This window comes from Phocoena phocoena, chromosome 6 (assembly GCF_963924675.1).
Source record: "Phocoena phocoena chromosome 6, mPhoPho1.1, whole genome shotgun sequence".
Classification (NCBI taxonomy): Eukaryota; Metazoa; Chordata; class Mammalia; order Artiodactyla; family Phocoenidae; genus Phocoena; species Phocoena phocoena.
In genome coordinates this window covers 13,027,610-13,045,127 of record NC_089224.1, presented here as the reverse complement: position 1 = coordinate 13,045,127, position 17,518 = coordinate 13,027,610, and the positions used below count along the sequence as shown (strand labels likewise).

At 36.4% G+C, this 17,518-nt stretch overlaps 1 pseudogene; it reads left to right on the top strand.

Moving 5' to 3' along the window:
- Positions 1-1,132: 1,132 nt before the first annotated feature.
- On the top strand, positions 1,133-8,364 carry LOC136124537 (cytochrome c oxidase subunit 7C, mitochondrial pseudogene; annotated as a pseudogene).
- Positions 8,365-17,518: the final 9,154 nt, after the last annotated feature.

The window sequence follows — 17,518 nt, the reverse complement described above, 5'->3', positions numbered from 1 at the left end:
TTAGATCCTCTTGCCATCTTCCTCCCCCAATTCCTGCATCCTTTGAATTCTATTCACCAATTTCCTTCCATAAGATATTTTAACATTTAACTTGGGACTCGAAGGTTGGTGACTTCGGGGATCCTATATATTCTCCCACACAACTGTGTGGGGCTCTTAGGAACCAATCACTAGAGAATCCTTTTTTTTCCCAGAATGACAATACAGCTGTAAATGCAGCTAAGGTAGGTGTTGTGTCTGCTGACTGTTAATTTATTATTATTTATTTTTTATACTTCATATTCTTTATATTTTATTTTTTTAATGTTTACCCAGAGTTAACTACAAAAGGATCATTTTGTTATTTTGAGTACCTTTTTTTTAATCAGTGAAAACATGCCCGAGGTTCTCCGAGAGACTTTCCCCGCATTTGTTCCTATTCTTTTAATATCAGAGACCTTCTTGGGTTATGGATTTCTTTAGATTATTGCACTTATATTTCTATCTGACATTAGGTATGACTATTGTCACAACTTTACTTGTCACAACTTTACTTTAGGAACTTGTAGTTCTTCTTTTTCTCTGTCCCATGGGTTGACTCCTTTTTTCCCTTCTTTTTTTTTTTTTCATTTTCAAAAATCTGTTTCTCAAACTGCATGACACATATTCACCATGCCTTTCATTTGCTTCCTAATTGGCATGAATTCCAAGAATACAGTGGCATTCTCTTGTAGGTTCTTCTTGCTTCCACATCCACTACCAATTTCTTCTTTTAAAAAATTAATTTATTTATTTACTTATTTATTTTTGGCTGCATTGGGTCTTCATTGCTGCGTGCGGGCTTTTTCTAGTTGCAGTGAGTGGGGGCTATTCGTTGTGGTGCACGGGCTTCTTATTGCGGTGGCTTCTCTTGCTGCAGAGCACGGGCTCTAGGCACGTGGGCTTCAGTAGTTGTGGCACGTGGGCTCAGTAATTGTGGCTTGCAGGCTCTACAGCGCAGGCTCAGTAGTTGTGGCGCACGGGCTTAGTTGCTCCGCGGCATGTGGGATCTTCCTGGACCAGGGCTCAAACCCGTGTCCCCTGCATTGGCAGGCGGATTCTTCACCACTGTGCCACCAGGGAAGTCCCCCAATTTGTCTTAATTAAGGTCAGCATGGTCATTAACTCTGGCAGGAGATTGCATGGCGCTATGAAAAGGGATGGCTTTGGAAACAGGTAAGCCGAGGTTAAAATCTTGGCTCTCTACCTCTTCCTAACCATGTGGCCTTGAGAAAGTTTCTTAGCCTACCTAAACCTCAGTCTCCTGATGTTTAAAAATGAAGAGAACAGCACCTACCTTGTAATATTGTTGTGAGCATTAGAGATCATTATGTAAATTACCTGGCATGTGACAGGGATACAATAAATGAAAATTACTTTTATTTTGAGTCAGTCAAATATGGGATTCAGATCCCAGTTCTTCCACTTCCTAGGACTTTTTAAAAGGAAGTTTACTTAACCAATTTTGAGCCTAAATTTTCCTATCTGTAAAATGGGGACAAAGATCCCTATCTTGTAAGGTCATGGGAAGACTGTAACCTCAGACAGGGTATAAGACAGTTGCACATGCTCTCAACAAACGTTCTTTCTCTTCCACCTTGTGGACAAAGACATACTCTGCTGGACATGTCTGAATTTTACCTGATGTGTTGCTTTTTCACAGAACAAACTTCCAATAGCCCTGGTGTGAAGGGCTCACTTTAGCTCAAAAGGATGCTTGTTTTGGTCTCAGAGGGGAAAAGCATCCATTTTCCCCTTCTGATCAATGGAAATGTTTTCATAAAAGTATTACTTTTGATTTTCTGTCTTTACAAGTAGGTACCTCTTTTAACCCCCAGGTACCCTTCGAATAAAAAGAAAGAAACAAGTGAGAGAGAGAAGAACCACAACTTAGTGAAGGTGATAGGTTCAGATAATATGTAAAACAAAAGACTTAGAGAAAATGCCATTGTAATCAAAAAACATTCGTGCATTTTGATGAACCCATTTTTCACAGTCAACTAGAAGAAAAATTCTTATCCTTATTCATTTTTTCAAGGATTTGGAAAATGCTAAATAAAAGGGAACCAATAAATTGGGGAAAATATTACTCTCATTAGAGTACACACAGAGATTCTTTGCTTCTCACAGGATTCTGAAAAAGAAATGCTCTTAAAATGCAGGTTGTTTCCCATCCTTTATAATCCCTAAGGAATACCTCCATCTCTGATGAACTGAAGGATGTGGGCTTTGAAATCTGACATGCCCTGATTTTAATCCACGCTCTGCTACTTACCATTGGCAATGCATTTAACTTCTGCAAGCCTCAGTTTCCTTAGGTGTTAATAAAATGGGCAGCCTAGTTCTTCCTTCATACAGATTTTAGTAGGAACAAATAACATAATTGATGTGTGCTAAAGCATGTAGCCCAATGCCTTGTATAGAGTAGAAAATAAATGTTAGGGCCCCTTCTCTTTTTCCCTTACATCTATCCAATAGTGTGAACTTGATAATCATAGATGATCAATATAAGTAAATAATGGAACCTGTTGGAAGAATGTATCAGTGGAATTCATCTCATTTTCAGTAGTATAAATCAATTTGAAGAAGCTATCATTTGTTGACTTAGTATGAACCAGGTGCATGTCCCTTAAGGAAGACAATATACATCTTGCATATGAGGAAACTCTGGCTCAGAATTGAGAGGATATTTCCTTAAGGTTACACAACTAATGAGTAGAAGAGCCAGCATTTGGACCCAGTTCCTCCCTTGCCACAAATATTTGTCGTTTTCATATCTTATGGTGACAGAAATAGACTACTGCTGCAAATAGGCATATTATTTGGTTCACAATAGAACTGAATCCATGATCAAATTTTAAAAATTCTTATTTTCATATATTCTCTGGAAAAACTTCAACATCCTAGGGGTACAATTTCATTTTTGTCCATTTTTGGCATCTAACTCTATTTTATTGAGTTTATCTATGTAAATGGTTGGAATGTTCTACCATTAGATACAAGATATCGTCTTATTAGCAAATGAGGCCAGCCCATGGCTGAGGCATCAATACAGCATATTTACCAACGAGTCAGGGAAGTAAGAGATATATATTTTTTCCTTTGGAGTTTTGACACTTTCAGAGTTTAGGGAAGTGAACTAACATTCAAAATGTATTTACAATGTGGCAGGAACTATAGGTAGTGGCGTTGCATGTATTCTTTCATTTAATACTCAAAACAATGGGTGAGACAAACGTTATTATCTCCGTCTTAGCTGAGGAATGGAGGTTTTGTGAGCTTAAGTAACTTATGTAAAGTAGGAAATATAGGTAGGTTTTGAGCCCTGGAAAATGCACTTGTATTGAGGATCTCATTCCATGATGATGCTAGTAAATGAAGTGTTAAGAGTTCTTTGCCGTAATTCTCTGTTTACCTTGACAAGAAAAGCATCCATTACTTTCCCTGTGGTGCCCTGGCTCATGCCAGGGTCAGGCTGTCTTTCAACTAAATGATGTACAATTTGAGAAGCACACATGACTGGAACACCTTCCGCAGAACCCTCAGTCTGCAAGCTCAGAGGGGTGGGGGCGGGGAGGAGAGAAGATGGATGGAAATAATGGAAAGTGATGTGATGTTGTGGAAATTTAGATTTGGAAATGATTTTTAATCAAGTTCAGTCAGGAGAGCCTCTCTCCAGGTGTAACCTAGAGGTAATCAATAACTGACATTCCCAGCCCTCTTGCCTCCCATGCGATTTTACTGAACACAGGTTTAATTGACCTGAGGAAGAACTTACTTGTTCGAAAAGCTGTGTGCACTGCCAGCAAAATAAACTTTCCTCAGTTCTTGCCTTGTGGGGAACTTTGCTGGACTGTTTTACATGGTCATTTCTGAGTAGAAAACTGTCAGGTCACCAGGCTTTAAATGCTTGGGAAACAAGTCTATGAGGTCACTTTGATAATGAGAGACACTATAAAATGTGGTAAGGATTTACTTTCGCTGGGCTTGCTTATTCCAGAAATTGAATTGAATCAGTTACCGTGGAAGGATTCCATTGCAACCGTGCTCAAGAGGGGCAAAGTGACACAGGACCAGATTCATACAGAAAAAAACTTACCTCCCTTATACTGTATAATCCATGAGGACCCTACCTTGAAGGAGTAGACTAGGAGTGATTGCTCAAAGAAAAATTCCATTTCTTTGTAGAATCAGACTATGCACTTTGTCTCGATGAGCCCCAGTTTCCTCATCTGTAAGATAAAAATAAGTCCTACCTTGTCAGAATGATAAAAAGACTTCTGGACTTTAGCAACTGAAGAAAGTTTAAGCTATGCTTTCTACTGATCAAATTCTTCTCCTGTACACTTAATATTTTGGTGGCCTGAAAAATCTTTTGTGAGCCTCACATTTCTTATATGTACAATGAGAGGGTTGAGCTAGGTTATCTCCAAAGTCCTTCCCATCTGTAGCACCAAATTACTGCACTTCCACAAATATCCTACGAATAAGGCAGCCTTGCATTTACAAAATATCCCAGGCTCAGAGAGCTGCTTTAGAAAGCAGCCATGACACAGAGGAAGGACCTAGAGTCAGAAGACCTGCAGTCCAGTCTCACTTCGGCCACATCCTTGCTGTGTGGACTTTGGCAAGGCATTTAACATCCCTAAACTTGAAGTTCTTCATCTATAAAAGGATGATAATAATAACCTACCACAGAGAAAGTTCGCTAGAATTTTATTAGATTGTGGACGTAAAACTTTTTACACTGTGAAACCCTGTATACATTTAAATATTTTGACTATCATCTAGTAAAGCCCATGCACTTATTTTTTTCCCCAAATAAGAGCTTTTTAAAAAATCCAGATTTTTAAAAAATGTCATTTTAATCAGTTATGTACGTTCATAGTTTAAAGCATCAACTACCTATACAGAACTTATGTAACACATGGTTCTATGCCCCTTCTCCCTACTGTCACTGATGTCCTGTCCCCAGAGGCAACCACTTTCAACTCTAAGTTTTTGTTTTTTAAATATTTACCTCCATGTATCTAAATATTCTGTGCATAGTGTCATTTTTTGATTTTTCAGTTTTAGGCATTTATAATGACCTACCAGTCATGGGAGATGAGGATTTTCATCCCTATCACTCTACCAGAAAATACATGCACAGTATTAATATTTCCATTCTCTCAATACAAACATATTGTAATATAATTTTGGTTAGCTCTATCATCAGTCCTTAAGTTAAAGTGAGTACATAAACCCTATTCATAGCTGAGCCACATAGAGTACTATAATTTTTTTCTTTCCTCTCACAAGTATTTTTTCCCCCGAGATTTAACAGTTGTTTTGTTTTGTTTATCTGCTGCATTTTTTGTGGTCTTATTACTAACTCAGCCCCAAATTCTCTCTCAGTATGTCTCAACGTATTAAATATTTTTTACCAATTTTATCTTTTTGGAGACATCACCGAGAGAACCTTCTCATCAAAAGATCTGGTTTTGTGGGTCGATAAGTCCTCCTGCCTGATACCATCCTGTGATTACTCTTTGTCATCATTCTGGGGGTTTTCTTTGACCTCTCTCTTATTGAATTCCCTCTTACTTGGGCCCTGTGTCTACATCCATATAGGCTTATTCGCTTGTTTTTAAAATGGAGCACCTTCTCCAGTAACTTTCTCTGAAATACGTATATCTTAAGAATGAAAAAAAAAAAAAAAAAAAAAAAGAACGTACCTGTCTGGAAATATATTTAGTCTCTCCTTATACTATGATAATAGTTTGACCAGGTTTGGAATTTAAGTTGATAATAATTTTTCATAACTTTATAATTTTGATGACATTGCTCTAGTATTACATTAAAATGATCGGGGCTATTCTGATCCTTTGTATCTTCCTGATTTTTCTTTTGAGATACTTTTATAATCCTCTCTTTCCCTTTGTGTTCCAGAATTTCATGGTGATGTGCCTGGGTCTATTTTCATTTATTGTGTTAGTGCTGGGCAGTGGACTAGATGGTCCTTATGTTCTCCAGTCCTGAGGTTTAGTGAGCCTCTTCTTCTTGGCTGTTTTTAACTGAGTACTTTAATATTCCTCTTTTACAGCTCTACAGGCATATTTCTGTGACAGCTCTTACTATATTGTTTTATAGTTAGTTGTGTATATCCCTAGCATAAGCATAATATGTCCTATTATGGAAGCTCAGCTGATTTTTGTCGTATGAATGAAAACAAAATTTACTTGTGATCTTCTGGCAGCATGGACATAGAAACATAGTATGTAATATCTGAAAAATTAATGGCGGCTAGAATTGTACTAGATTTTTGAAAATATACCTCGACTTTAGAGATTTTACAATTTTCCATACATTTTTTAACTCTTTGTAGTGAATGATTTTGCTATCAACCCAAACAAATTCTAGACTGCTCTCCACAACCACTTGAAACTTAAAAGGAGAGAAACAAAAATAGTTTGAGGTTCTTGAGGTTTCTAAAGACCTTTAAACATCCATTGTTATTTATAGCCAGCATGTTTATAATCAATGAAAAGGAAATGTTGTGGAGACAGGCCCTCCTTTAACATTTGTGGGGCCCAAAACAAGCATTTAATGGTGACTCATATATGTCTAAATATTTAAAATTTATAACTCAGCCTTTAAAAATATTGAATAAAATATGCTCTAGCCACATACCTTAACAAGTGTACTTTCATCGGGACCTGGAAAGCTAGACTACATTTAAATTCTGGGATTCTTTAGCAGCTCAGATCTGTCTCGTCTTTGAGACGTTCAGCTGGCACACATGTAGGTACATAGACACCACAGCCCCATGACCAAGCTCTGCTCATGTGCTCTGAATGCAGGTGCCCTTTGGCCAGTGGGAAAATGGTGAGCATATTTGCGGCCCAGTCAAAATTTGGGAGGACAATCTTGGAACAGAACTCTGTGCAAGACCTGAAAGTGGTCTAGGGGACATTTGTGCAAGGAATTCCAGGGTTCCATGGAGAAGTGTCTAGAAGGCAGGCATGGGTTCCAGGTGGGCATATCCCCTTGACCCTGCGTCCTCCTCCACAGGAGGAAAGCAAGAACATGTCCCTCTAAGTGCAGAGTCCAGGGCAGAGTCTCCTCCTGACTGGGGCTGAAGGTTGGACTCCCAGAGAGTAAGAGGAATCTGACTGTGATCATTTGATCAATTGATGGCAAATCTGAGAAGGAACACAAGTTGGTCCGTTCTATTCCTTTGACCTGTAACTGTCTCTGCCAACTCCACAATCAATTCCATTAACCAAGCAGGAAGGAATTGAGCAAGTTCAGTCCTTTTACTTCTACTTTACATTAAAAAAAAATAATGGTGGAACATGAGATTTCTTGATAGCTTGTGCTGGTCCAGCCTAAATCATAAATCAGAATTTAAATGTCTCGTGGTTTGTGGTAAGTCCTAAGCTGACGTTATCCTCCAATTTTATGAAGCCTTGGAGGCTTACAAACCCAGATTCAGACTTGGTGGTTTGGGTATTAAAAACTGGTTCCTTTCCCTGGGTTTTATGTTACTACTTCAAATTCCACTAGACAAGGAATAAGGGATACAGTAGGAAAGCTCAGAGGACAAAGAATGCCCACCAGGGCTCCGGGAAGGACCCTCAATGAGAATTTGGAAACTCAAAATATCTTTGTTCCTAATTAGACTGACTAAGGAACCTGGAAGAAGCTACATCTTGAATTTGAAAAACTTTATAAATAACTGATGTCTTCAAAACAAGTCTTTTCCACCTCACCCCATCCCCACCTCCCACCAGCTGCCTTTGTTATGCTCCAGTATTTATAAAGCACCTGTAATCGCTTTCATTTCTTCTACTCTTTTTGACTGGCTACAGGAATGCAAAGGAAAGATAAATCAAAATCGCTAAGCCATGGGGTAATTTTCAAACAGGAATTAAAATTTTAAATTCTTTAAAATTTAGGAAGGAAATATATATTTTTAAAGGAAATAAAATAACAACATTATGGATTTATAAAGTATCAAAAGAGAAAAATATATTACAACACTATTAAAAAGGAGGAGGATATACATTTAAAATAATATTGTAAAGGTCGTGAAGAAAGGAGTGCTGGGTGTGCTGCCGCCATTTCTTCCGCCTTCAGTTTCTGCGCCTTTCGCAGGGCCTCCAACAGCGTTCTGTTGGGACAAAGCATCCGGAAGTTCACAACCTCTGTGGTCCGTAGGAGCCGCTATGAGGAGGGTCGGGGAAGAATTTACCATCTTCATTGGTAAACAAGTGGCGGTTACTAGCTATGATGACTTTGTACTTTGAGTCTGGATTTGCTGCATCTTTCTATGTAGTAAGACACCAACTGCTTAAAAAATAATCCATGAGACAGATACGAAGAGGAGCGTTTTAAGATGTGCAGTCTCTTTGAAAAAAGGATCAAACTCTTGAACTCCGCGTCCTAGATATGTTTGTAAATAAACTTATAGCATAAAAAAATTATATTGTAAAATTCTTGTATTACAAGGGAAGTAGAATGTCATTAATTCAAAATAGATTGTGACAAGTTAAGGATGCATAGTATAATCTTTAAAACAACTCTAAAAAAAATACAAAGGAGTATAGCTGAATGAAATACTATAAATACAAAGGAGTATAGCTGAATGAAATACTATATACTATACTATATAGAATGAAATACTAACTGATTGGGCTAACACTCGTTAGCCCAAAAGAAGACATGAAAGGAGGAGAAACGAAACAAAGAACAGAAGGGACAACTAAAACAAATTAGAATAATTGTAGAATTAAACCTGGCCATATTCATAAATACATTAAATGAAACACTCCAATTAAAAGGAAAATATTTTCAGACTGCTTGAAGAAGAAGGCCCAACTATATTGTTTACATAAGAGGCACTTTAAATGTTAAGACACAGAGAGGCTGAAAGGAAAGGTTGAGAAAAGATACACCATGCAAATACTAAGAAAGTTGGTTTGGCTATATGAATATCAGATAAATAGACTTAAACACAAGAAGTATTACCAGAGATAGAGAGGGCAATTTTATAAAGAGAAAAAAACCACAATCCTGGCACAACTATTTGAATATACTAAAACCCATTAAATTGTATACTTTAAATGTGAGAGTTATATGGTAGATAAATTATATCTCAATAAAGCTATTAAAAAGAAGTTTATTGAAATGATTTTCATTGATTAATATACTATATCACAGTCCCATTGGTTCAGCCATTTTGTTCTGTTAGTCATGGAATGTGTTGAATTAAATTAGTCAAAAGCTCATATATAGGGCTTCCCTGGTGGCGCAGTGGTTGAGAGTCCACCTGCCGATGCAGGGGACACGGGTTTGTGCCCCGGTCTGGGAAGATCCCACATGCCGCGGAGCGGCTGGGCCCGTGAGCCATGGCCGCTGAGCCTGTGCGTCCGGAGCCTGTGCTCCACAACGGGAGAGGCTGCGACAGTGAGAGGCCCGCGAACGGCAAAAAAAAAAAAAAAAAAAAAAAGCTCATATATATAGTCAAATGTTTATTTCTAGAGGCATCAGTCTTTAAGAGATGACGATGCTGATGTTATGTGTCTATGCATCTTTTCATTTTTTATTCATCTCTTTATCTGAGTTATACTATGTATGGTATTTTAAATAGTTTTGGTCATATAATATCATTTTCATCTTTATAATATGTTTGAAAAGTAACAAAATATGCTCACCTTTATATTTTGTCATATTACTATCTTGATTAAATGAAAAGTTCTTACCATAGGAGAAAAAAATGACATAACAATCCTAGCATGTACACATTTAACAACAAAATTTCAAAATATAAGAAACAGAAATTGACAGAACTAAAAGAAAAAATACAAAATGTTACAGTTAAATATTTTAATATCCCTTTATTTAGTAATTGCTAGAACAAGTAGAAAAAAATCAGTGAGGGTATGGGAAACTTGAACAACATCATCAACCATGTTGACCTAATTGAAATTTATAGATCATTATATCCAATAACCACATAATACACATTCTTTTCAAGTGCAGATGGAATTTTCAATAGTAGAATGTATACAGGGCCATAAAGTGTCCAATACATTTTAAAGGATTAAAATCATGCAGAGTATGTTTCTAGAACATGACATAATTAAACTAGAAATCCATGACAATAAACTACCTAGAAAATTCATCAAAATTTTGAAATGAAGCATTTCATTTCATAAATTCTTTTTTTTAAAAAAACATTTATTTATTTGTTTATTTACTTCTGGCTGCGTTGGGTCTTTGTTGCTGCACGTGGGCTTTCTCTAATTGTGGTGAGCGGGGGCTACTCTTCAGTGTGGTGCGGGAGCTTCTCTTGTTGTGGAGCATGGGCTCTAGGCACACGGGCTTCAGTAGTTGTGGCTTGCAGGCTCAGCCGTTGTGGCTCACAGGCTGTAGAGTGCAGGCTCAGTAGTTGTGGTGCACAGGCTTAGTTGCTCCGTGGCATGTGGGATCTTCCTGGACCAGGGCTTGAACCCGTGTGCCCTGCAGTGGCAGGCAGATTCATAACCACTGCGCCACCAGGGAAGTCCCTTCATAAATTCTTAAAGCCCATTTTTAAAAGAAAAAATTAAAAGAGAATTTGGAAAATATTTTGAACTGAATAATAATGAAAACATATCAAAATGTGTGACTGCAACTAAAATAATTCTTAAGGGAAATAAATAGCTTGAATACATACTCATATTAGAAATGAATGAGATAAAATCAATTACCTAAGCCTCTGCCATGAGTAATTGGATAAAAAAGAGCAAATTAAATTCAAAATGAGTAGAAAAAAGTAATTAAGATGAAAACAGATATAAATATAATGGGAAAAAATAATAGAGTAAATAAACAAAACCGAAGTTGCAGTTTTGAAAAAACTGATAAACTTTTAGCTACACTGATGAAGAAAAAAAGAGAAAAATACCAGGAATTTTTTAAATGGGATAGCTTTACAGACCCTCAGATTTCAAAATAAAGGGATACTATATACAACTGTGTGTCAAAAATTGTGATGACTTAGATGAAATTTATAAATTCCTTAGAACCAGAATTTTACACAAAGACGCTTCAGGGACAGATGGTTTCATTGGTAAATTCTATAAACATTTGAGAAAACTAATATCAATCCTATTCAAACTCTTTCCAAAAATAGAGATGGAGAGAATAATTTTCAACTTATTTATTGAGTCCAGGATTATCTTAATATCAAATCCAAACAAGATGCAAGAAAGAAAATTGCAGGCCAGTGTGCTCCATGACCATTGATGGACAAGTCCTAAAAAAAATGTTAGCAAATCTAATCCATCAATATATAAAAATGATAAGGCAATATGAAACAGTGGGAATTACCTCACAAATGTTACTTTGGTTCAGCTTTTAAAAAATCTATTGATGTACAATTTACCACATTAGCAGAATATAGGACAAAAATATGTAATAATTTAAGTTGATATAGAAGAGCACCCATTCATGATAAATACTCTCAGAAAACTGGAGAGGGAAAGAAATTTTCTCAACCTGATCAAGGGCACCTATGAAATCTATGAAAAGCCTATAGCTATCACATACTTGATGCTGTATTGAAGGTTTTTTTCCCCTCAGATTGGAAACATAGGCAGGATGTATGATCTCACTACTTCTGTTCAAAATTGTTCTGGAGGTCATAGCCAATGTGCTAAGACATGAAATTGAAATAAAGAGCATGCACTTTAGAACAGAAGAGATAAAACTGTATTTATTTGTCTATGAAGAAAATAAACTGTATTTGCATAGAAAATTCTAAAAAAGCTACATAAATTGAATATAATTAATAAGTGAGTTTAGTGCATTCTCAGGATACAAATGAATATGCAAAAATTAATTGTCTTTTTCATATATGAGTAACAAACAAGTGGAAGATGAAATATTTTAAAAATCACTTTCAATAGCATGGAAGAAAACATAAAATACTTAGGAATAAATTTAATGCAGAGGGTGCAAGACCTCCCTCCTGAAAACAAAACGAAACAAAAAATTTGCAGAGAGAAAGAAAAAGAAACCTAAATTAATGGGGAGATATACCACATTTGTAAACTGGAAGATTCAGTTTTGTTACAATTTCAGTTCTTTCAAAATTGATCATACAGATTTAGCACACTTCCAATGAAGTCTTAACAGTATTTTTATGTAGAAGTAGGCAATATAAATCTAAATTTTATATGGACATGTAAAGGATCTAAATATGCCAAAAAAAAACCTGAAAAAAAAAAGTTGGAAGATTTACTCTACCTGATTTTAAGACCTACTATAAAGCTACACTAATCAAGACAGTGTGGTATTGGCAGGAGGACAGATAAATCGATCAATGGAAATGAGTAGAGAGTCCAGAAATAGGTCCATACATGTACAGGTAATTGATTTCTGACAAAGTTGCCAGGTTAATTGAATGAGGAAAGGATAGTCTTTTCAACAAATTGTGTTGGATCAATTGGATACCCACATGAAAAAATTGAACTCTGGTCTCTTCTTCACACAGTACACAAAAATTAATTCAAGATAGTTCATAGACCTGAACATAAAACTGAAACCTACAAAACTTTTATTAAAAAAAATCTTTTGGCCTGGGGACAGGAAAAGTATTTTTGACATAACACAAAAAGCATTCACCAGGGATAAAAATAAATAAATAGGACTTTATCAGAATTCAAAATTGTTTTTCAAAAATGTGGTTGACTGTCTTCCTCTCATCCTAATATGCCTACCCCTTTGCAGTGTGATTTTGCCATTCCTCACATCCAGAGACAGAGCCTTTTTCTCAGTCCCTTGAATAAAGCCTGGTCTTGTGACTTACTCAGACCAAGAGAATGTGGCAGAAATGATGTTTGCAAGTACCAGAGCCAACTTCCACACATGTGAGTGAGGACATTTTGAACCTCCCAGTCCAGTCAACCCTCCAGCTGAATCAAGCCTTATGAATAATCCCAGACTAAACCGAAGAGGAGATGCTCAGACAAACCATGCAATTGTGAGAAGGAATAAATCATCATTGTTTTACGCCATGAACTTTTGGGGGTGCTTTGTAATACAGCAAAGGCTAAATGAAAGAGAAATTGCTACCTGGAGGTGGGTGCTGTGTAAAAAAAATCTTAAACATGTGCCAGTAGCTTGGGGACCAGATGGCAGATGGAGGCAGGAAGAATGTAGAAAGGAACAGATAATGGAGACTGAACGGTCATAGGAAAGTTCTTTCGGAGGCTGGAGAAAGACTCACGTTAGGTAATGGTGGAAAGACTGGCAAATTTCATACCTGTAGCAATTTAGAAGCTAGGAATGTAGTTAATTAACTTGTAGGTGTGAACAAGGAGATTTCCAGACAGAATGTTGAAAGTATCAATGCCAATGTTTAGCTATACATAAGATACATGGAGTGATAAATGAACTGAGGAAGGAACTGCTTGGCTTTCAAGGAGAAATTAGGACGTGTAATGGAAAATTAGGCTCAGTAATGGAAAAGAAAACTAACTTGGAAATAAAACTAACTTAGAAAATAAAACGATTTCTTATTCTCAGTCTTTCCCAGCAAGGAGTCTTGAAGTAGGAAATTGGGTAAAGATCAAACTATTGGTGTGGCTATAAGATAGTTTTGTAAGAGCTCAGGACAATTTAAAGTGGTGCCTAGAAGACCCTCTCACCTTGACAAAGGACGTTTAAGAGCCGCGAGAGCCTTGTCCCCAAAGCAACCCAACAATGGCCCAAAATACAGAGAGGACTCTCAAAATTTACAGATGTAAGCTTTGGGAGCATTGAATGAATTCCAGTCAAATTCATAGGAAAGCCATAATTTTTTAAAGAGTTGTATTAGAAAGAACACCACCAGCTTCACAGACATGTGGCTCTTCTGCTTCCTCATATTCATCATTTTGTCCCCTCCAGCATGACTTCTGCAGCTGTTGCTGTAGAGAAACTGCTGTCTTGGTGGGTGACAGTCAATGCCCTCCTAATCGCACATTGAATGAACTTTTTTTTTTATTATTTCCTTGTTCTCCTTGAACTTTTGGGGAGTATTTCACACTGTTGCTTGTTTCCCTTTTCTTGATGCTCTTCTCTCAGTCCAGCACTACACAACCTAGTTCTTTTGTTTCTCCAGTTAGTTCTTCTCTGACCCCTTTAGGATTTTGCTTCCGCCTGCTAAGTAAATCTAGTTCTTGGCCATCTTCTCTTCTTTCCGTATATTCATTCCCAGGCTAATATCATATATAATCCCCTAACCTAAACTATCATTTCTATATGGAAATTTAAATCTACATCTTCACACCTTACCCTCATTCTAGAACTCTAGTCCTGTCAGCTTTTAGATCAGTAAGTCTGCCCATCCAATAAGTCTGGTGATTTATTGGATGTTATTGGTGGGTAGGTGGTAAGTACAAGGATGACCCGTAACATTATTTTGGCTACTGCAGAGATGATGGTTGTTAACTGAGATAGAGAATGGAGAAAGAAGAGGATGTACAAGAGGAGGAAGAAGAAAAAGAATTCTACATACAATTTTAAGCATGTTGAGTTTGAAATCCCAGCTGTGTACAGATACCGGAGTAAACTTCCTAAAACACAGTTTAATCATGACATGACTTCCTTGTTCAAAAACCTTCAGGAGTTCGTCACTGTTGACCAAATCTGTATCAGTCTATCCTGGAATTTAAGATCCTCCACAATCTGGCCACTACTAGCTTTCCAAAATGATCTCACATCCTTCCCTTTTACCAAACATCTGCTATTCATCTCCTGGGCATGCGTCAGACAGTCCCACCTACTGAGCCATTCCTTCCATCTGGAGTGTACTCCTTCTCCAGCCTACCGGTGAAAATCCCATCCGTGCTTTAAGACTCAACTCAAATAGCATTTTATACAATTAGAATTGTTTTTCCGATTACCCAGACAGAAAGACCTATACCTCTGAGGACAGATCAATCTCATTATATGTACTGATCATATAACATTCCTTCTTAACTCGTGTTGTAGCTATTCACATATATGTTTTATTACACCTACGAGAGTTAAAGTGTTAAGAGGGTAGAGATTGTGTTTCACTTGTATTTTCAGTCTTTCCATGTTCCAAGCCCATCATATGACATATAATAATGCTTAATAAATTATTATAAAATGAAACAATAGAATAGAGATGCATGAATAACTGAAGGCAAGAATGAATGAATGGATAAAGTAGTTGAGAATAACTCTTCTCCAGTTGCTTTTACACAATACCCTTCAGGAAATCCTTAATAACTATACCGAATGTGCCAACACTGAATGAAGCATGTGTTGAAGGAAGAGGCCAAGAAATCAGCTTGTCCGAAGGACTTTCAAAGTTTGGGCTAATTAATCCATAGCTTGGAGTTTGTGGCTGTTGGTCCCACGTGGAACTTCTGTGCCAATTAGTAGAATAGACAATAAAAATAGCCAGGTAAAATGCTTATACTTCTCCAGGTTCACTACATAATAAATTAGTAATGCTTCCTGATACTACATTTCCCCTGAATCTATTTAAATGTGAATACATTGATGGAAGCAGAAAATACACTTATATTTCCATTGCTCCAATGTAATTTATAAAACTAACATTTATTACACATTTCTGATTGCAAAACAAATATGTGTTCATTCTAGAAAATTTGCACAAGAGAAGCACAGAGGTGAAGCACAAAGAGAAGCCCAAAGGTGAAATTAAAAGCACCTATAAGCTTCCTTCCGTAGTATAAATCTGTTAACATATTGGTATATATTCTTACGGGTTCTTTTTCCTAACTATGGGGTAATAGGTTTCTTTCGCTTAATATGCTTAGAGTATTTTCTATGTAATTAAGCATTCTTAACAGAACATAACTTTTGATGGTTGTACATCTTCTATCATATCCTCATATCATGGGTCAGTTTGTTATTGTTGGACATTTAGCTTGTTTTGAACATTTCATAATTACACATGACTCTCTGATAAACAGCCCTGTAGCCAAAGCTTTAGCATCTCTCTCATTATATCAATAGTTTGGTAAATTCTAGCCATGGAATTACTGGGTCAAAGAGTGTGTACAGTCTTACGATTTTTAAACACATATTACCAGAAGGTTTTTTGTTTTGTTTTTTAAGAAATTTATACCCTCATCAACACTGTGAAAATTTCTATTTACCCCTACTCTTTTCACCAGTTCTATAGGTAAAAAGTTATACTTCATTGTTTAATTTACATTTATCTGAGAATGTTTGTTCAGTTTTCTCCTACCTTATATAAGCCCCCCCCCCCCACTTTTTTTTGGCTCTGCCACGTGGCTTGCAGAATCTCAGTTCCCCGACCAGGGATTGAACCTGGGCAACAGCAGTGAAAGTGCTGAGTCCTAACCACTGGACCGCCAGGGAATTCTCTTTTGTAAGCCCTTTTAATTTCTTCTTTTTTCACTTGACAGTCTATATCCCTTGTATTTTTATTGTACTGATGTTTGTAAGAGCTATTTATTTATTAAAAATGTGAATCTTTTGTCATATATTACAATAACAATTTACCAGTTTTTGTATGCCTGTGAACTTTATTTATGTTGATTTTTTACATATAGACTGCTTCCATTCATGTTGTCAGAATGTCGTTATTTTCCTTTATGAATACTGCCTTTACATATATACAGGTTAATGTGCTTTTGCTTATTCTTTTATTTCATTTTTAATATTTTAATCTTTCAGTCAATTCATAGTTTACACTGAAGACGTTGAGAGATAGGATTATGACTTTATTTTCCCTCCAATAATTAGGTAACCCTCCTAGTACTATTATTGAATAATCACTTTCTTTGAACAATTTGAAACACTACGTTTATCATATATTGAATTCTTACACCATTTTCGGCTCTCGACTTTCTATTTTATTTCATTTATCTGTATATTCCGAGAGGACACTTTTTATTATTGTAGAATTATAATGTGTATGAACATTTACTAATGTAATTTCACCCTTCTTATTTTTAGAAGATTTATTGGCCCTTCTTATCTATTTACTTTTCCAGATAAACTTTTTAAAGGATTTACTCAAGTCCCAAAAAAGTCCTTTTAGGATTTGATTGGTGTCTCAATAAGATTCTTAAATTAAATAATGGTGAACTGACAACTTGCAAAATCCTATCTACCCAATGAGAAACATGATTTTATTCCAACTGTTCTTTCGTCAGTTAAGTTTTCTTTATGCATCAAGCAATTTTCTTATTACATTTATGTATAGGAATCTCGTTTTATTGTTGATATCATGGATGGAATTTTTTTTTAACATCTTTATTGGAGTATAGTTGCTTTACAATGATGTGTTAGTTTCTGCTTTACAACAAAATGAATCAGTTATATATATACATATGTTCCCATATCTCTTCCCTCTTGTGTCTCCCTCCCTCCCACCCTCTCTATCCCACCCCTCTAGGTGGTCACAAACCACCAAGCTGATCTCCCTGTGCTATGCTTCCCACTAGCTATCTATTTTACG